The 21,786-nt window shown below is 41.3% G+C and overlaps 1 pseudogene; it reads right to left on the bottom strand.

Moving 5' to 3' along the window:
• LOC143315673 (cilia- and flagella-associated protein 47-like) overlaps positions 1-21,786 on the bottom strand; it is a 47,535-nt pseudogene that overhangs the window by 3,493 nt on the left and 22,256 nt on the right.

Below are 21,786 nucleotides of genomic sequence, written 5' to 3'. Positions count from 1 at the left end.
TATTCTATGACAATGGTGAGATCATAAAATAATGATGTAATCTGCAGCTCGGTAATGCCTGCTGGTCAACACAGTATGTACCAGCTGCAGTCAAATTTCATATTTGTTCTGTTGTGTGACAACAGAAACAGAAAAACATGGAAATGAGAAGAAGTATATCGTGAATTCAGCTGCGTTGAAACACAGTATTTATGATCAGGAGACTTGATGGAGGTTTAATTGGCCGTGCCTCTCCCTTGTCTGATTGGTTTCTTTAAGATTGTGACTACAAAGTGTTTGCTCATTTTTTCTCTCATTTTTATTCCAACTTTCTGACTGTATGTATTATGTTTTTCATCTGTTTTCAGTTTTTAGTTGTGTCACAATGTCATAATTTTAGGCAAACTACTGGATTACCAGTCTTGAATACTAAACAAATCAAAGTGAATATAATATGATCGGTGCAATCAGTCTTATTTTGAAGTCATCATTTTAGCTTTCAAACAATTCAAAGATCACAGTAAACATCTCTGGCCAGTGGCGGGGCATTGGCCTCAGCACGCTTCCAGCATCAATAACACTATGGCTGATTGCAATTTTCTCAGGCCCTGCCATTTCCCAACACACGTGGCATAAGAGGTATGTAAATCACCCCAGATGATTTGCCTGTTCTACGCCAAACATGGGAATGAACTCATTTACAAATCAAACGCTTCCTCGCCCAAAAGGCGTCCTGTCTCTTCTGAGGACTCGGTGCCACCTTCGCCTTCTCTCTTGAACACCTGTCAGGCAACGCAGTCATCAGTTTACATGCACACAAATAAACCATTGGCAGGCTGAAGGTTGGAACATAAAACTGTCATAGTGGGTGCTGGAGGAAACCCAAAGCAGAACATGGAAACAGAGGAGCAGAGTAGGACGGGTTGTTGCAGAGACTGTCAGTGGAGGAAAACCAGGTGTCACGAGGCAGAGAGAGTTGGCTGGCTTACGGTGGAGGATCCAGGTATGGTATGGCATGGCTCCAGGCAGTCTGAGACAGAGAGGGAAAAACACACCAACAATCAAAAACCACTGAAGAAAAGTTCATCACACTGACAGAAGCACAAGAGCAAAGATACCACAAGGGTTAACGGGGGGGGAAACACAGGGAAACAAAAAGGCATGACTGACCAACATTATTCTCTCTGACATTATTAGCTTGTTAATCCTGATGCATCATTTTCACCGTTAGGTTGAACAGCTTTTGACCAGACCAGCCCCAATCTGGGGGTCACAGGATAAATCTGAGGGGTTGTGAGGCGATTGACGGATAAGACAATATTTATCTTTGAGGCTTTTGTCTCATCCTTGCTTGCTATTGGATTTTTACCTCTCTGTGCCTCCAACTGTTATTGAAATGAAACCATGTGAGAAGTTTCGGGGGGAATCACTTTGGTGGAACAGCTAACGATTCATAAAGCGAGTTTCCGTCCATCTGTTCTTAAGCACATATCCAACGTTGGAGAGAATGAACAAATTCCACCGCTAGATGTACACATGAAATACAGACACTGCGCAGAGCAAGTTTAAGTTCTTTCTGTTTATTATGAATTCCACTCCGTGTTATTTCTAATTAGATATGTTTGGCAATTAGCTGATGAACGGGCACTGCAGTGTTTTTAAGCACAGCTCCTGGTGAGCATCAATAATGAGTACAGCGATTCTTCAAAAGAGAAATGGCTCTCTGATGGTCCGGAACAAAATGAATTGCTTAAAAGTCTCCTTTATTTCATTTGGCATTAAGTTCACATGATGGAGGATTGTAAAGTATTTGAGTCTGTCTTCATTTTTCAGAATTTGATTACAGTGGCTTTGCAATATGTACATATTTTATTAAGTTTATAATAACAAATCTATCCCATAGAGTATTCATTATTTAAATGAACACAGGCTGCAAGTAATAAACATTGACATGATGCTTGTTTTACTTTAACTCGGATTGAACACTGTTTTACGGGGGTGTATGTGGCAGGGAATAGTTACAAGAAGGCAGAGACCTTCACTTGAAGGAGGAAGGAGAAGGAGGATGATGAGGAGATCGAGCACACACCAGTCTTTGAAATGTGCCGACTGACTTTCAAACACACTCCTTCTGCTGTGATATTGCTCGTTAGCTAACCCAGAAGCTGATGGTCAACTTTTACATGATGGGTGGATTTAGCAGAGAGGAGTCTGATATAAAAACATTCAAAATGATTTTTTGACATATATTAACAGCAGATGAGGACGAGATGGGAACGTGCCACAAACTTGAAAAATGTATTTTCTAAATCACTGTTTTATTTGTTCTACTTGTACTTGATTGGAGGGGGTGCCTTAATAAGGGATGCTCATATGTGCACTCCAGGAGGTAACTATTGGTATTTCCCTGATGCCTGTTATCTAAGCATATTGTAGGTTTTAATTAGGATGATTTAAATATGTTTTTAGTGTCTTGAAATAGGTTTTATTTGTCCCTGCAGACCACTAAGTGATAACCAGAAATGTTTACTGTGCATATCCCCCTGCTGAGGTGAGGTGTGGTGGCTTTTATACCCCCTTAAAACTACAGGGAATAAATTGCATTAATTAAAAGATTTTGTAAGGAACCGCTAATGTCTGGTATGTGTCTTTAAACAAAAAGAAATGATTGTTTTCCTTATGATTGATGTCAAAATACGGCTTGAACTATCCTGATTCAAGTGCTATTTCTCAACATCAGCAAACGCTCCCCTCCGTAAGGACGAGATAATTTCAATTTTGTTTTGAAACAAGGTCGTAAAAAGACAAAATCCTTGGTAAAGTTTTTCATTTTCTTTCTGCCATGTGTGTGATGATGGGTTATTATTATGTTGGTTCATTAGCATATTTCATATCCTGCCGCCGAGTGTTTCCAGCACTCTATCTGTCTCCATCGGCGGCAGAGGGAAGACACAGGTGCTAGATGCTTGCTGAGGGTAGCTTCATAAGAAAAAGGCACACACACACAGGCACACACAGGCACAGGCGCACACACACACACACACACACACCCACACACACACCCACACACACACACACACACACACACACACACAATCGTAAACATACAAACAACGCTGGCTCATCGTTCACCGAGATATGCACACACAACCATCAGTCAATTTAAGAGCTTCAAAGAGCGTAATAACACATTTAAATGACAGCACACACACACAGAGCATGTCACACACTCGCACACAATCTGTCAAGTCACCGAAGCTGCTTCCAAACATGTCACACACCATTCAACCAAACCAGGCAAACACATGCCTGCTGTCCCTCACACACAAGTGCTGCTTTGTCAAACACTCGGATGCAAGCGGAATGATAACTCCTGCTATCATCATCAGCGACATGAAATATGTAACAACGTCTCTCGCGCGCGCACACGTACACACACGGGCGCGATGATTTTTTATGTGTCAGAGCTGAGATTCCAGGCAGTAAAAAGGGGGGAGAAGATGAAAGCAGGGTTGAGCGGCTTGTTCTTTCTCCCCATCTCTTCTGTCATGTTCACCAGAGGGAATTTTGATAGGTGTGCACTCTCACACAGACACACACACACACTTGCTCAGAGGCACAGGCGTAGACACACGCGTGCAGTGTTCATGGAGAAGTGCCGCAGCAATAATTAGATTTTACTTCAAAGAACCACGCAGTTGTTTCGGTGGGAGACAGGGCTGACACGTGATTGGCTACTCAAACTAGCAGGTGAGGGACTGTGGGTGCTCCGAGATGCTGGACTTTTCTCTTTTGTTGTAATACTTTGTGTGCTAGTACGTGTGTGTGTGTGTGTGTGTGTGTGTGTGTGTGTGTGTGTGTATATATATTTGACTGACAAGTAAGTCCAGAGTAATTTACTCCTCTGGCAAAAATATGATCCATCACTTTGACACCAAACTAAGAATGAAAGTAAAAACAGGAGTGTTGATTAAGAGGTGGGAGGACATCTGCTCTGAGACGTAGAGTCAAGACTGTGGATGATGAATTGGTGAATGCTAACTCTGAAAAGACTAATGCCTTGTGTAAGATTTCTACTGGCTTATGGCACTTACAAAGAGAAAATCAAGTAAGAAATGGGAGTATGTCAATGGAATATGAGCCATGTGCCATGTGTCAGGCATACTGCTACCCCAGTGACAGCACACGGCAGTGGGGAGTGCCATGTGCCAGTTAAACACCAGAGACATACCATTTGTCTGAAATACATACCACTAAGGACTGACACGTGCCACTAGGACGATAATGGCACACCACTGCAATATGACAGAGAAAAGTGGTGCCTGTCTATGGGACGCAAGTGACAAGCTGTTTTTAAGTGGCACACAGGAGCAGCATATTATAATATCAGTGGCATACAGTAAGTGCTGCAACGGACAACAACTTTCATTATTGATTAATCTGCTGATTATTTTCACAATTATCATTTAATCCTTAAAATGTCAAAAAAAAAATTCTGAATGACGCTGATCACAATGCGCACAGCCCAAAGCGGTGTCCGACCAGCAGTCGAAAAATCCTCAAGAACAGCAGCATATCCTTACATGACTGAAGCTGGAACCAGCTCGTGTTTGACACGTGCTTGAAAAATGACTGAAACGAGTGATCAATTATTATAATAGGTGGCGGTTAATGTTCTTTCGGTCAACTGCGGTCACCTGCTGCAGCTTCAGAGAACTGTATATTGGAAGTGTAGTACTAAATTGCCTGGGTGCCTCTTTAAATTGTGGTCTGTTTATGTGGTTGTTGAGAGACAAATTGTCAATAGCATCAACCCCTTTGCACTTTCATTTACTGGCTCGCTGTGGGAACGACTCTTACTTGCGGTGACCCAGTTTCCCTTTAGGAATCAACACATTTAATCTTAAACTGAAAACGCTTACACCCAGACAAAATATTGTGCTGATTGCATATTTGATAAACCGTGGTAATAAAGCTCACCCTGCAAACTTTACAGCTGACACAATTACATTGTGCAGTGACAAGTGAGGGTGATATCAGACAAACAGACAACATTTGACATAACAGTATCCTCCTCTTACATTCTGTCAGCACCCACTCTTTGTCAAAATCACACACACACACGTGCACACACACACTTCTACTGGCAGGCTGTCAAATAATTTTGTGTGTCTTTCAGGGAGAAACAGCCCCTGCTTAATTACTGCCATGCTAATTGAATCCCAGTGTGAGTGATGTATGGGGATAGGACTCTCTGTGACAGAATGAAAATGAAATAGTATTAAGCAGCCAAGTAGATAATCCATTTAGGAATGTCTGGGAAACGAGAAGGATTAGTTAATGCAGTGCCATATGGCTCGCCTGTCAGAAGCCATCAAAGTTATTTGAAATCTAAAATGTTTTCATTCTCAGTCTCCTCATTTTTTTTTACTGGAAGTTTTAAGTCTCTAACAAACCAAACAAACCTGCCCGGGGCACATCGAGCACACTGCCGGCGTGCCTGGATTAGTTAAATTCAATATTTGTTGGATGTTACATTTTACCTGAGCTTTTGTGTGACGGACCCAGTGGAAAAACCTTCCACTTAAAAGAAAAAACTGTGTTGTCGGATGAATAGCTTGTCTGCTAACTGTTCACAGGATTAGCATTCACCACAGAGAATCAGTTTACTTTCAGATTGTATGACTGATGTAAACATCTCATTAAAGATAATTCTTACCCTGAAGGGTCTCAACGACAGCTGCAAACAGTGATCAAAGGCGGGTCATGTAAGGTTGAAACCCAATTAGCAACGTTTGTTAGCTGTCACAGAGGACAGATGAGCAGCACTTTCCCATGTGAGCTTTCAAAGCAAAGAGAGACAATTAACCCTCTGACAAGGTCACTGTCACTTGGACAAAGTAAGAGCTAACTGCAATGACAGAGAGGTAACTGAAGGCAAACGTAACAAATTCTACTTTAATAATCAGCATGTGACCATCTACAACAAACCTCTGTAACAGTTTGCAGTACTAATTTACTTTATGAAAACATTTTGAAGCATCTCAGAGTAGGAAATAAGTCATAACTGGTCAAAGAGTCGAAGAATGACTCAACTGGTTCTTCTTTTAGGACTAAAAGTACAACATTTTATCAGCCTTTATCTCAGGAAATTGCTCCAATATTCAGGAGGGCTCTGGCAGAGTCCAGACATGTTTGGAAGATGTATTAAATGGTGAAGCTTAATAAAAGCAACCACTTTGTCAAAAATGCAAAGCTTTTATGAGAAACCTTGTGCAGCATGCTCCCTCCATAAAAAGAAATGAGGTCTTTACAACCTTACAGCAACAGGGGGAAAAAGCAGCTTTGCAAAAGTGTTGATTTGGGTCGTCACAACCAGCAGTTTGACAGTAAAAGGTGTGTCTCAAGCTCTTTTTTTTTTAATTTTCACAAATACACTATGTTAGAAGAAGAAGAAGAAGAAGAAGAAGAAGAAGAAGAAGAAGAAGAAGTGTTCTTTACACTATGAGCGTCCAGGAGCGACTATCTGAAAACGTGCACCGTTATCCACATATTTAAAAGATTATCCCGTCTCCACCCTCTCTACAACAGCCGGCGCACAAACACACCAAATCTACACGTATAATAATGCTGCAGTCTGAATTCAAAGTGCAGCCGTCAAGTTTTCCAGAAGGGAGTGAAGTTAAACTCTGAGTGTCTGGTTTTGTGCAGAGGTCAGTGGATCTGCTTTGTTCCAGCCAGTCTGGCGTGTCAGCACTTGGCTGCTTGTGATCATGATTTCATGACTATGAGTCTGACTTCAGTGTGATCTTGCTACTACAGGCATCACAACAGACCCTCCACCAATTACCGTAGGCTTGGCTCATCTGTTGCCGGGCTAACGCCCCCACAGAGGAAGGGGAGCCCATTTCCGCAGGTAATCTATGAACAGAAATCAACAACCGCACAAACACACTCACACGCTCACTGATGCACACTGTCAGACAAGGGCCACACACACACACACCCTTTCTCTCACAGATGATATGCAAAACACATGCAGACAGCAGCTTCCCTTCATCCTCGACCAAACACCCGCCTTTTATTGTTCACTTTATCTGCTGCTCTCATCTTTTCTCACTCTCCCTCCCACTTTTGCTCCTTCCATCATCTATTACTCCAACCATATCCCTTGCTTTCCCCTTTTATGTCCTTCACTCTCTCTCCTCTCTCTCTCTCTCTCCATCCTCGATCTTTTGCTTCCTTCGTCTATCTTTCCTCTCCCATCCCATCCCATCCCATCCCTCTCTCTCGCTCCATTCTTGCCCCAGCAGGCTGCAGATGGTGCTTAATGGACGCATAACTGAGCGTAACTGCCTCGTGAATAATTCCACAGGCACAAGGTGAGCCATAGGACAGCTCCATATGCAGACACACAAGGAAGATAAGAGCGCACTCACGCACAAGTTGCAGTATTTAGCTAACATATCCACATTTCATATCCACACATCCAAATTTGAAAGAGATTTTACAAGGGTACCATGACTTTCCACGATGCATTTCCATCCCAATGGTTTTTTTTTGTGAACAAGTGTAAAAAAAATCATATTTAAGACTGAATACATTTAACTGAAAAATGTAGCATTTTACTGAAATACAGTATTAAATATATGTAGTGCAAAATATACTATAAGAAGTAATGGAAGTATATGACAAGCAGATCTAATGTTAATGTGTTTTGGCAGTGATCAATAAAGATCCTTTAATTTCAAAGTGAAAACAGATCTCAACAAAGTGAACTAGATCAATGAAACATATAAAATACATGTTTGCATTCGCCCTCTGCAAAGTCAGGATTTAGTAGATTCACCTTTGGGAGCAATCACAGCCTTCTGTGCATAGGTCTCACTCAAGCTTCTTCCAGGTCCAGCTACAAATGTTCAGTTGGATTGAGATCTAAACTCTGACTCGGCCACTCCAGGACTTTAACCTTGTTGCTTTGAGGTCATTCCTGTGTAGATTTGGTTTTATGGTCACACTCACTGGGCCTCATGCAGGAAGTACTCGTATGAATGGATTGGTGGCACACACAACTGATTCAAGAAAATTTTGGCATTACATTTTCTTGTATTAACAATTTTCTCTTGGCTGCAAAGGAAATTTACAAGTGGTACAGACGTTTTTTTTGTGTCTCACTGACTGTCACAGTGCAGCTTGGCTGTGATGAAACGTTACTGACATCTGTACTATTAACATTTTCTAATTGGTCTGGGTCTTCTGGCACCCATAACACTGCAAAACTTGTTAACTTGCTGTCTGTGGAGATTTGACAGGAGGATGGGAAGCTCCGCAGTGAGACATTCTTCTCACAATTTCATAACATGTTATGCTTGAAACCTTCCCACAGACAGAGCTGAACAGGCAACTTTAGGGGCGTCAATCATAGAATTATGACAGATTGATAGATAGATTATTAAATTTTGCAAACACTCACATCCTTATGAACATATGACATTCATCAGGTTGAAACTAGTGATTTGTGGTCAGTTTGTGCAAGAGTTGTAGGAATGGAATATGAAAATGTTCTTGCATGAGGCCCAGTGTCTTGCTGGAAAACAAATCTTCTCCCGAGTGGCAGGTTTCTTTCAGACTGCATCAGATTTTCCTCCAGGATCTCCTTGAATATCATTCACTTTTACTCTCTCTCCTCACAAGCCTTCTGCAGAGAAGCATCTCCACAGCATGATCCTACCACCAACATGCATCCTAGTAAATGCTGGGTTCTTTTACGAACAAGCATTTCTTGTTGGTAATCAAATGTGTCACTTTGTGGAGATCTGTTTTCTGAGTGTTTCTTCAGTGTCAAAGCCACATAAAATCCACTGTGTTGCAAAACAATAAAACATGGAAGCTACAAAGGATGGTGAATACTTTTCATAGGCATGGTATATAATATATAGAGAGGAAGCTGAACTGCTATTTTAAACATCCGTTGAGACAACTTCTACTTCTCTTGTGACACAGACACAATGATTTACAGAATAGCCTTGCAGCCACGGCCGCTGTGTAGGCTAGATCAGCATGCACACCGGCCCACACACTGGACCACCTCTTAAGACTCATGTGGTTTGATTTATTAAATGGAAGATACTGAGCTTTTCAGAAAGGCTGCTGTATATTTCAAGGTTGTCCTGGTTAGTGTAATATAACGTGTAGTGGGAATATCTATGGACCAGCACTATGAGGTGGATGTAATTTATGGCCAGACACTATATACTATCTAACAGGATCTTAAGGGAAGGGATGAATAAAGCGAAGTTAGTAACATTTTACTTGAAGTGGACTCAGAGGCATGATAGGGACTTCATAACCATTACTAGCATTTATTGCTCATCATACATTTGATACCTGCTGAATGTGTAAAACTTCAGGGACGCTGGCTCTTTTCATGAAGCACATCGATGAGGTGAGCCCAGGAAACCCCATTATCCCTTATGGATTTTACATATTAAATCGATACCAATCATAAAGAAGGACAAGGAGATGAAGAGCAGCAGATGAGCTGCAGAGGGAATTCTTCATGTGGTATTTTGTGCTGACTATAGTGTATATGTCAATTACAGTACGTGCAATGTAATGTGTTACATGTATGATGACCACTTTGGAGAGCATTGCTTCAAGTTTAATTAGAGACAGAGAGAGATATACATTAGCAGTGATGAAGATCAAAAATGATCCTCACTTTAGTTTCATCACACTAAATGTCCCTCAGTTGCCAAAAGAACAAAACATCTTTGTATTGACAGAAAAATAGCTCATTAGAACTGCTGATGAGAAACACCAACACAAGTAATGAGGCATTTTAAGTGAAAAAAAGGACAAACAGTGGAAGCCATCATCATCACCTCCATGTGGAAATGTGGCCTGTCCAAATAGCAGCTCATTTTCAAAACAGAAAGGCATCTCTTTAACTGAAGGTGACATTGTGTGGTAAATGTCGCCAGATAAAAAAGCTAACTGTGGCTGTATTGGAAAAACAAAAACCAAAAACAACAATTGGTAGCTGTATGAGAGGATGCCCTTTACTTGCGGCCACAAAGTTTCACTGCCATTCATTGGCTGGATGCGGCACAAAAGAGCTGCCATTGGTGGATGGGGACAAGTGGGGTGGGGAATCATGAGAGATTTTCCCTTTCACCTCCACCGCATGTCTGATGAGTCATGCAAATCTGATGGCTCTTAAGTCTGTGTGTATGTGAATGGGTCACCATGGCTGAATATGTTTGACCAATAGCATGGCTCCTGGTAAAAGCAATAATTACGCTGTGACTCCTTATTGGTAACTATAAATGAATAAACAATAAATCAGTTAAATACCTGGCTGGTTAGTCTTGCTCTGTGCTTGCTGAATGCGGTGGGTGTGAAGGACACCGTGATGAGAGCTCCAGCAGAACCAACGGGAGGTAACTTCCCTGAGGCTGGAGTCACTGTGAAGTCAGTGCTGCTGCCTGGCAGGAACACTGCTGTGAACGGCTCTGGCCTCCTGGATCCAACACTTTAATTTCTAGCTGACCCAATCTGGCAAAAAACACATACTGTGCAAAAGGGACTGAGTTTAGATTCTTTGCTCCATAGTTCCTGGAAGTGTTTGGTCAAAAAACTATTATCTGAGTATCACCCAGAGCACCCAAAGGCGAAATTTAGTTTCCTCAGCCACGGCTCCCAGGATCAAAAAGCACCAGTGCAGGGGGTAGTAAAGTCACCAACTGGTCAAATAGACCTCTTCAAATCCATTCATTACATCCCTTCAAACATCACAGTAAATGCAAGGAACAGCACAACTGTGGAAATAATTTATGTAATCTTCACACACCTTCAGATGTGGCATGAACTCAAACAGGAATGTGCAAAAGGGACTTTCACTTTCTCCTGGAACCTCTTCATCAAAAAGAGGGAATACGGCTGCATTTCATGTTGGATGTGTAATGAATTGCAGTTCATGTAATTATTAGCAAACTTGGATGGAATAAGAGTGAATGAAAGAAGGTAAAAATCAGAACGTAAACACACATACCCACACACCTGGTGGTGATGGACGCCCACAGCTCAAGTCTTTCCCAGCTCAGTGTCTTCAGTGAGGATGACATGATCCACTTGAGGCTCTGCGGTCATGACAGTGATGGGAAACTCCCAGATCCTGCCAGACACACACTGCACAGCCAGAACCACTGAGCACCTTGACACGCATGCATGCACGGACACACACATAATGTAAACGTGATTAAACTATTAAACTGTGGAGAACTTTTCACTGCTTTTGACCACCACATCTGTGCATTTACACTCCATTCTGAACACATTTACATACTAATCTGCAAACTGTTAAGACAGCACTTTGCTACTTTTTGCTACATTTACATTAGAATATATTCAATAAAAATGAATAAACCACAAACTACAATATGGAGTGGCTCTGTCAGTCCTGAGGACATCTATGAAAGACCTGAATCGGGTGAGAAAAGGAGGAAAGAGGGGAAGAAAGGTGTGATGTGGATGTGAACTTGTGGCCAAACACAGGGTGCTGTGTATCCTGAATACTGTATGTACATGTCTGTCTTTAATTATAATACCTCGATGACTTTCGGACAATAAAGCCTACTGAAGCAGACATTTCTGGTTCGTTTCTGTATTATTTACTGCAGGGTAGCAATAAAAAGGTGCGATTCTTTTTATTGGAACAGAATCTTGGTTAAAGAAAAACACAGAAACAGAAATAAAGCTGGGATACTGTATATGTAATGAAGGGCAAAATGCATGCAGGTTTATATTCAACCAGTGAGTGCACCAGCTGATTTTACTGATTACCTTCATCCAGAGAAGAGGAATTAATCAGTGAAATGAGCTGCATCAGGCTTTGACTGGAATAAAAAACCTGCAGAGTTGGCCCTCCTGATTTAGAGTCTGCTTTCCACCTGTCTGTTTTCTTCAAACCATCCTCCCACTCTAATTTATTATGTAAGGTGTAATTTGAACATTCCTATACTCATTTAAAAAAAGAAAGAAAGAAAGAAAGAAATCATTAAAATGGTCCTTCAATACACCCACTTTCAGCTTATGATACTTGGCCTCCTCATCTCGCTGCCCACAGCAGAGAAATAACATGTAGATAATGGAAGAGCCTATTAGCAGCACCACACCCCCCGTCATTTCCTCATGGAGAAGTCATTAGCTCTCGGAGGTATTGATTCTACCAGGGCACGCCTCATTAATGGACTCCACAAATGAAGACGGGAGCTGATAAATGAATACAATCTTCACTCAGCAGGATGTCACATGCAGTGTACAGTAAGGAGGGCAGTAGAGAATAGGTGAACTGTGACTTTTAACAGTGAGATCATACGGTGAATTTGCATTACAGTTAAAAATCAGCATTTTGTGAAAGAAGTAACTGCAGCATTCACTTCAGGCCAGAAAGCTCAGCTATGGTTTCACACTGTTTCACTGATCTACAGGTAGTGGTAATGTGCCAAGAAACACAGCAATGCCTCAGCAAAGGCAGGGAAGAAGAAGACTGCAAGCAAGTAAACATGGATGATAACCAGGCAGGATTCAAAATATTTTCAAAATCATCTTTGCAAATGTTTTATGAGGAAAAAAAATTGTTGGACCTCAAGGATACACACTATGTGTTCTGGTGAGTAACACCGTTGTGTTTGTTTACAAGAAAACTCCACAGGACAACTTTAATCTATGGAACTGTGCCAATGAGGGTGGCATCGAGCAACAGAGCACCAACTGAAACCGACTGCAGGTGGCAGAATAATTAGATCTGCAACACGGATCAGAAGAATTTTACCAATTACCAGTTCGATAAAGATCTTTGTACGGTCAAAAAATGTGCTCTCATTATCACAGCATTTCTGACTCCATACGAACCAAAACAGAACGGGCTTAGATCAAATTACAGAAGTGAATATTCTAGTGGATGAATACAAGTGAATACAAGTCAGCCCATATTAGCTTATGACAGATGTATTGGTACCTGATTGATAAACGTGAGTAAAGATACGTTTGAGGTCATTTACAAACAGTTTATATGAATAAACTTGCTTGACAGTTTATTTCTCAACTCCAAAATGTCCCGCTTAATAAATATCTTGATTGCACTTTTTAATTAACCAAACCTAAGGGACGCCTGAATTTGGCAACTCCTGACTCATTTTATTTACTCATCTTCCCCTTTCTTATTTCTTGTGCCTTGGTTAGGAGTGTTTATTTGTGCTTTTGTGGAAATAATAAAGAACAACATGGCAAAAAATTGCCTGCCTGTGTTTTGTGTTTATGTTTAATCAGCCAATATGTCATTATCAGATTTTTTGCACTGCCATAATTACTAGTGGAACACAGGTTTAATTATTATTATTGCAGTTGTAAAGAGCTTTTTTTTTTTAGCCCTCACCAAAAGGAGAAAAATAATTTTCACAGACTGACCTGGCATGAAAAGAACGGCCTCAACAACTTAAAACTGGCTCATCAACGTGTCAAAGATACTTAGTGTGCGTATGTGCCTTTATCTCACTGAGTCCCATTGTAAATTATATGTGGTTTGATTAGAAAAGCAGGAGGAGAATCCCTGTAGTAATAGATCCAAAAAAGAATCAAATGTGTTTTTAGGTCACACCAAAGTTAATGTGTTATCTACGGGGATCTGACCTAACATGGCAAGCACTGTTAAGGCAGAGGCAGCTAATGAGCTGGCCTTCCCCTTTACCTCAGAGAGAGCACAGCAACCTTTAGCTACAAACATTAAGACTCAGCACATGTAGACAGTTAGTAATAAATGAATGCAGAGGCCACACCCACCTGAGAGAGAGCAAAAGAGAAGATGGGAGACACAGAGAGGTGGAGGGAGAAGCGACTGTACTGTAGAGGAAGAAAGACAAGAGATAAATGAATGCAGTATTTACTCACAACGCTCAATGCAAGTGTGTTATCTGTAGAGAGAACAACAAACAGATCGTCTGTGCGCCTTCCTTCCTGTTGTGTGTCTGTGTGTGCGAATGTGCAAGTTGTTTTGTTTTTTCTGACCTATTTTTAGCAGCCTTTTGTTTTTCTCCTGCACCCAGGAGGTGTGCATATTTGTTTCTTTGAGTGTGTGCAATTTCGTGTTTTTCTTTTCCTTTCTTTTGAGTGTGTGTGCTTTTGAACTTCTGAAGCCTTTGTGCGCCTCTCTCAGAGTCTGCATAATCTCATGATGTGTGTGTGTGCGTATGTGTTTAGTTCTCTCGGGTAATGAGTTTTTGTGTACGTCTAGATCTTTCTCAGAATGTGCCAGTGTATGTTTGGTGTTTCGGCTTTTAATGTGGTGTGTGTCTGTGGTTTGTGTCTCTCAAAAAATGTCTGTATGGTTTCTTTTTTCCGATGTGTACTTGTGTGTATAATGGTTTTCCTTGGGTGTGTAAAGTGTTTGTTTGCTTTTACTGGTAACACAACCAGCGGAGTGGTTTTGTGAGGAGAACAACGGGGCTGAACTCAAAAGCGACTGAGTCTCAACAACAAAAAGACACATTCCTCCTCTGACTATCTGAATATTTTTCCCAGTGTGTATTTCATTTTGTGCGTACTTGTCAATGTGTGCCATATTTTCTTTGAATAGGTTTGTGTGTGTGTGTGTGTGTGTGCGTGTGTGCTCTCAGTACTGTAACCTGCATGGCCTGAGGGGAGTGCAGACAACATTAAGGGTGAGTGTTAAGATGCCTGTCTCAGGGTCCCTCCTCGCTGCCTTGATGCAGACAGAAAGGCAGTCCTCCACCTCAGAGTGCCCTGTTTCGCTGTCTGAATGAACCTCTCACAGGAAGTCTTCCATCGTCACCTGGGGAACTGTCCAGAAGTAAGAAGTGGGAAGGAGGTGACTGAGCAGGTGAAAGGAACACCACAAAAAAGAAAGCTAACTGAGTTGCTTTACTTGAGCAGCTACTTTGTGAAATTAAAATGTCTGAAGCCCGATGCACCGATCTAATCTGTCAGATCAGTATCGGCTCAGATACTGATGTTATTAAGATGAACGGGCATTGGAGAAACACCTGAGATACAATTTTCTATTCTGCTCTCTTCATATGTTGCAGTGAGCAAATTTTAGCGTGTCAAGCTACTATTCTGACTTCCAATATCCTCCACGTGCTCCACAATAAATACATTGAGAGCATTCGAAAATGAAAGTACTGATAATGTCATTAGTGATCAGCTGATATTATCAAAAGCTGGCTCGTTATAGTTTATCTAAAAATATATTTCCAGCACTTTTTGTCTGGAAATTGTTTTCAAACTCTGCATGGACGATGTAACTTTAGATTTGAGAGGATATTTAAAAAGCCTAGAAAGGTTGTCAGGTTTTTATCTGCACCCAAAACCAATAACTGTACCGCTGGAACTGTGTGTCTGCCCCGGATAGCTGGGAAAAACAAAATCATAACGTGGTGATTATCAAACTAATCTCACCCTGACCTCATTGTGACTGACTGGCATGTTGTCTCAACTTTCCCCTGCTTAAAAAAACTCTCATTGTTTTCTTTTTTTCCAATTGCGATGTGCTGCTCTGATTAATTACCACGAAGCCAAAATACAACGTGTTCATCAATCAATCACCTGCAGAGCTGAATCAGACAGATCCTGAAACGTCTCATCTCATTATCATTGTAGTGACTTGATGACAGTTTAAACAACCTCCTCATGCATTAAATATGTGGCCTTAGGTGTGTGATGTCACGTATGTGTAACAAGGTTTAAAACAGATCATCAAAACGGTTTTCTGATACTGCAAGACCACTTGGGCTTGGAAAGAGTGTAAATTACAGATTGGCATGCTCCTTCTTGTCCTTTCCAGTCTTGATTCCCCGGCACACATCGAGCGAGCAGTATATCCACCTTCCTTTCCAGCTGGCAGCCCATTTCACATCGCACCACGCCAAGTGGTGAGTTCCCAATAGGCACTTCCATTGGAATCCCACGGAGAGGGCAAATCCAACAGATGGTTGACAATTTCTGCCCTGACCTGAAATATTCATGGGTAGAATTTTTTAAACAGTATTTATACAGCATTCTGGATTAGCAATGAATCAGTACTTGTACTAATATGTTGTCTGTATGATGAGGACGGAGAGACTTTGCAATGCATGAAAGGACAGAATTTCAAGGTAAGAATTCATGTTTGGCTGAGCCGAAGCCATTGTACAACACTGTAAAAGCATACTGTTTAGAAACTTGTCTGAGACCAGGCATAGATTGGGATTTAGCCTCTTATGCAGACAAAAAGTCACACACATACCCCACGTTGTTTGTACTGAAGGTACTGTTGTTGTTGCCTGGGCTGCTAAGGGGCTTCATAGTGATGCAGACCCGCACCACAGGCACATCTACACCAGTCCCTTCCCTGATTTGTATACCTGCAGCAGAGATGGGAAACAAACATGCAGTCATTAACATGTTTTCTGCCCGGTAACCAAGCGAGAAATACAAACTTGCACTATGGAAACCATAATTCATTAAAATGTATCGTTGTCATGTGGACATCTGTAAAACCACTGCAGTTGATTTAAAGTAAACTCGAAAGAATTTGTAAGAAAATGATCTTTCCCGTGATACAGTCTGAGGCTGATTTATTAAGCTGATGAAGAGCTCTTCACATTCCTACTGTCAGTTAGCGAAAAAGCCTGGGCTACAAGGATATTTATCATTGCTTCTTTTGAATCTGAAGACACATTGAGCATCTGCTGGATATTTTTTATCTGTTTCGTTACCATCCGAAAGGATTTTCTCCTCATTTAGAAACAGCAAAGACAGCAGCATGTTGTTACCGCTGGATTACTAAATGTTTCGGCCAGCTGGAGCAACAGGAAAACTAACTTAAAAAGTTCTTTTGGCTAACATATTAGCAAATTTCTGCCTGTATAGACATTCTGCAGTCAGAGAGCAACATTGTTTGGACCTGTGTTGACCTAGTGAATGTAAGTCCAATATTCACACGCCTTTTAGCTCTTTTTTTTTGTCTCTTTAGCTGCTAAATGCTCCACTATGTTCACCAACTAGCCGCTAAGTGTGTCCATCTGCTCTTTGCTGCTGAGACGGTAGTGTTCACAAGGTTTATCAGAGCATCTTCAATAAAAACAGCTGCCTGTTGCAGCTGCAAGCATGGCTGATACGGGCAAAAACAGTAGAGTTCCTGGCCTAAAACAATGAGCTATAAGAGGCTAAAAAACTCTGTGGAGGTAAGTGGAAAGAAGATCTCCTTGTCCGTAGTGACTTAATGTAGTTGGGGGCCCCGCTTGTGCCCTCATCTGAGACACGGAGACATACCAAGAACACATAGTATTAGGAACATGTGTGAGTGTGTCACATGCATGCGAGTATCTGTTGAGGAAAAGCAAGCAGTTCCTGTGACCTGTGAGTGTCATATCGAGCACGACTGGGAGCTCAGCGGGGTTTACGAAGGGAACAGTGATAGAGGCGCTGGAGCCAATCAGGGGTGAGATGCTCAGAGGCTCCACGCTCTCTGGATTAAGGCCACATCCACTCAACAACACACACCATTCCTGCAACTGAGGACAGACAGAGACAGATTAACACACAGGTGGCCGGAGGGAAGAAATTAAAAAGGAGAAAGCACGATGGGAATACATAGGAGGGAGGACAAACAGACGTGGTCATAAGGCCAAACTCTGATATGGTGAAATGGCAAAAATGTATCACAATAATTGTTTTCATTAAAGTTGATATCAACATATATCACAGCAAGTTATTGTTTATTTTGACCTTAAAAATTCCCCTAATCTTTTCTTTCATTCTAGCTTTCTTATCAAAGAAATGTTTCTGTCGTTTCCATTGTTTATATCACCCAGCTCTGGCGAACAGCCTCCTGTGCCTTAAATAAAATGTACAATCTCGGCCAATGAAAAGCTTTATGAGGTGATCTGATTGCTCCGAGCTTCATGTGGATGATTGGAGGTGATGAGGCAGTAAATAAAATGAGAGCACCTGCTTAAACCAATTTAAGAGGAAAAAGAAGTGAGCTATTCCTGTACCTATGTGTGTCTGCATGTGTTCTTGTGTGTGTGCGCGTGTGTGAAAGCAGGGGACGGTGATTTATGCAATCCATTTTCTCTGCGTTTGTTTGTGTGTGTGTGTGTGTATATATACACCTCAGGGCACATGAAAGTGATCTTTGCCGTGTGGTTCCCCTCTCCAATGGATGAAGCACTGAAATGGACACCAAGCTGGGTGGAGGAGTGGAGCCCCACAATAATCTGGAACAAACACACACACACACACACACACACACACACACACACAGGGAATAGCTTTCATGGGAACAGTAAGGGAGGATAAACACCCTCATGCTCAAAGAGAAAAACCCTTTAAATCACGCTGCCAGGCCAACCCACAGATCTTCCCATCCAGATATACAACAAGTCCTTTCCCTCCAACTGACTCTTGATGGTTTCAAGATGTGTGTAAAAAGACAACTGCGTTATCACCTGTCTTAGTATACAACATGGTCCTTTTATGAGAAAAAGTATAAAAAATAATTTCCCAAGGGGCAGGAGCCAAGTTAACATCAGATGTATGTTGTGATAAATGAAGGAATACTGATTTGAATAAACTAAGGATGAAGCACAAAGGTGAGTGTGAGCGTGTGTACTAACAGTACTTCCTGAATCAATTTCAGTGTATAGTGTGTATAGTTTCTGGGGTCACTGTCGGCTCCAGAGCCTCAATGCATGAAAGATGAATTCTCAATAATATGCAGCTAAAATTGCCTTTCTTGTGTCTGTTAGTGTGGTAAACTATCTCTGTTCATTAGATGTTTTAACTCAGACTGGACTCGAAAAACACTTTTCTTCTATCTCTGACATAATTATCATGGTTGACAAAGCGTTTCTCGTCACTTGTAAATTCAGTGCTTTTCTCCCTGGAAGGATCATGTAGGAAGGATACACTAGGCTATATTTTTCTAGGTAGCTGACTTAATAAGAACATGACATTAAAACTATCTGAATGAGGAAAATATCTGTCACATTTTTCTTTGCACACTTTCTCCAGTAAATAAAATGTAAGCAGACCACCTTTCTATTTTACACATAAAGGTTATTATGGGAGTTTCTGGGTCCTCAGCCCCACTATTGCTGTGCAAAATGACAGCCAGGAGAGGACACACAGCTGAGGCGTGGGAAAATCCTGACGATGGAATCCGTATACAGTATGCATGCACGCATTCCTAGCCAGTAATCATGCAATGTGTTGGTGTGTGTGCACCTACGTGCCCAGCTGACAGCAGGCGTGTGGTAGTGTGATGACTACTGGAGGAAGAGCACAAAGCTCCAGTCGATACCAGACCTCGCCCACCAGCTCTGACTGGAACAATACACAGGCAGAAAACACAAAACAAACCTATGCAAGAGCTGTATACCTACCACACATTCATTACACTGTTCAGAACAGATGAGTACATTGCTGTGTACATTCACTCCATTACCAAGCTCATGCTGAGGTCTACAGTATTTTTTTATTCCCAAAAATGTCTTGTGATGGTAACACAATTGTGTCAGACTCAGAACAAATGTGTCCTTTTTTGTGCATTTGTACGAAGCATTTAATGAACAGGAACTTTCACCTAAAAAGAGAAACTCATTTTTCTCCCCTCGATACCTTTAAAGGAGGTCAGCGACAGAGTGCTGAGTCTTACCTGCCTGTGCTCTTCTCTACTCTGCCAGGGGAGAACGTAACTTCACAGGTGAGAGTCTCCCATGGGGGAATTGAAACCCTGTTGACTCCACTCAGGTTGTCTCCTTCCAGGCACACATCCATCATCAGCCGCTCTCCTAGCAGGTTAGGGATAGGGATCTCTATGGCAACTGAGCGCTGAGAGCACACACCATTTCAAGCATTTCTGTTTCTGCTTTTCCTCGTGATGTTCTCACAGTCTTTTGATCTAAGTGTAGAGAGAAGATTACGCTTTCCTTTAGCAACGGCCAGCAGCAGAAACACCGTTTCAGGGCCTGCATGTTAGCAATCAAATAATAATCCTGAACTGAATTCACTCTTCTCACTTACCTTCAATATAAATCAAATAGCCGCCTACAGGACATTGCTCTTTAGTGGCTTGACCAGGCTTTTCTAATGTCTGACCACTATGCCACCACACAACCCACATTTATATAGAAGATGATGATACTTCATGTTGTTAAGGAGTGACTCTGTAACCAGTTGGCTACCATTTGGTCACAGAAGCACTGAACAGCACACGCCACATGGCTGCAACCGTCGCTGGTTTGTTTCCAACCACTGACCGTCATCTCATGTCATACCCCTCACTGTCCCCCATTTGTTTTTTCATTTCTGCTCTGCATTAACTCTCTGCAGTCCTTGATGCAGACAACACAACTCACAAAAACTAATGAAAGATCTATATTAAATTCAGGACATATATGATAGGGTTTTGTTTTTGATTTTGGAGAGTGTGTGTTTTTGCCAATTTAAGCCACAAGCTTTGCGCTACTGTACTTTTTAACAGTAGAAATTTCTGTCGTGAAATTGACATAATTTTTCATATCTCATTCAATCACTGATCTTTTTGTTGAGTTGACACGATTCTGTCATGTAACATTAGCTGACATATAAACTTCTTAAAATATGAATGCACTCTTGTACCCAAAAGCTTCTTCTCTTCAACAAATATTACAGGTTCAGCATCAGAAAACGTTTTGTTTTTGTGCTACACTGCTTTCCAGACATGAGCAGCATGTCTCAAAGCAGTCTAACACGTCTGTGTCACTGCAAACCAGACGAACTGATCGTTTGTGGTGATGCTCTAGAGAGAAATGCACCTCGTAGCGCCCCAGTAAATTTCCTGGATGACAGGCACAAAAATGTATAAAATGGTACAATTACAAATACACATGCACACACTTAACATTATAATGAAATGTGAGAAAAAAAATAAATGCTTCTTGTACAGCATATGGTACAACACTAAGCATACCTTTGTGTTTGTCTGCCTCTTGGATGTCATCACATTCTAGAAATGCAAGAAAAGTGGTGGAGGAAGTGTCCAGTTGTATGTGTTATTCATGTAATCAACATCTAATCCTACACAACTGTGTATGCAAACATACTGTGGATGTACACACAAATATAGAAATATAAGATGGCCTAGAGGCATACAACACAAACACAGCAAAAACTGAACCCTTCAAAAGTAAGTATTAAAGCAAACACCAAGAGTGTACGAGTCTATGTGCAGGTTTAAGCAAATGAAACAGAATATAGTAAACAAATGAAGACAGCATTTGAGCCACTGCCTTCCCTGTCATATATCAACAAAACACAAAACCCTGCAATCACAAACATGCAGTGGGGGAAAGAAAAAAAATCACCTGTATGTTTTCCTCATTTCATTGGTGACACAGACAGGGTGTACGGAGTGCTGCCACCAGGTTTAATCATCAGGGAGGAGATGCTGCTTCGAACAGATAGATCTGTTATCACCTGTGTGCATGTTCACAAACACACAAGACAGAGAAGAACCATACATACAGAGAAAAAAGGGAATAAATACTCTAGAAGACAGACACACACACTGACGCTTAAATAGACATTCACTTGCAAATGGATCAAAATGCAAACAGATGCAAAGAAAAACAACTGGAGCCAGACAGGCAGATTGCAGGGAAATTACAATAATATAATAACAATTCTTCAACTCCATTTTGTGTTCAACTAATGTAATTTAGCTTTAATAATTCATTATGGTAAAAGCTCAACATGTCCATAATC

The sequence above is a fragment of the Chaetodon auriga genome, chromosome 23, assembly GCF_051107435.1.
Source record: "Chaetodon auriga isolate fChaAug3 chromosome 23, fChaAug3.hap1, whole genome shotgun sequence".
Lineage (NCBI taxonomy): Eukaryota > Metazoa > Chordata > Actinopteri > Chaetodontiformes > Chaetodontidae > Chaetodon > Chaetodon auriga.
This window is presented reverse-complemented; position numbering and strand designations above follow the sequence as displayed.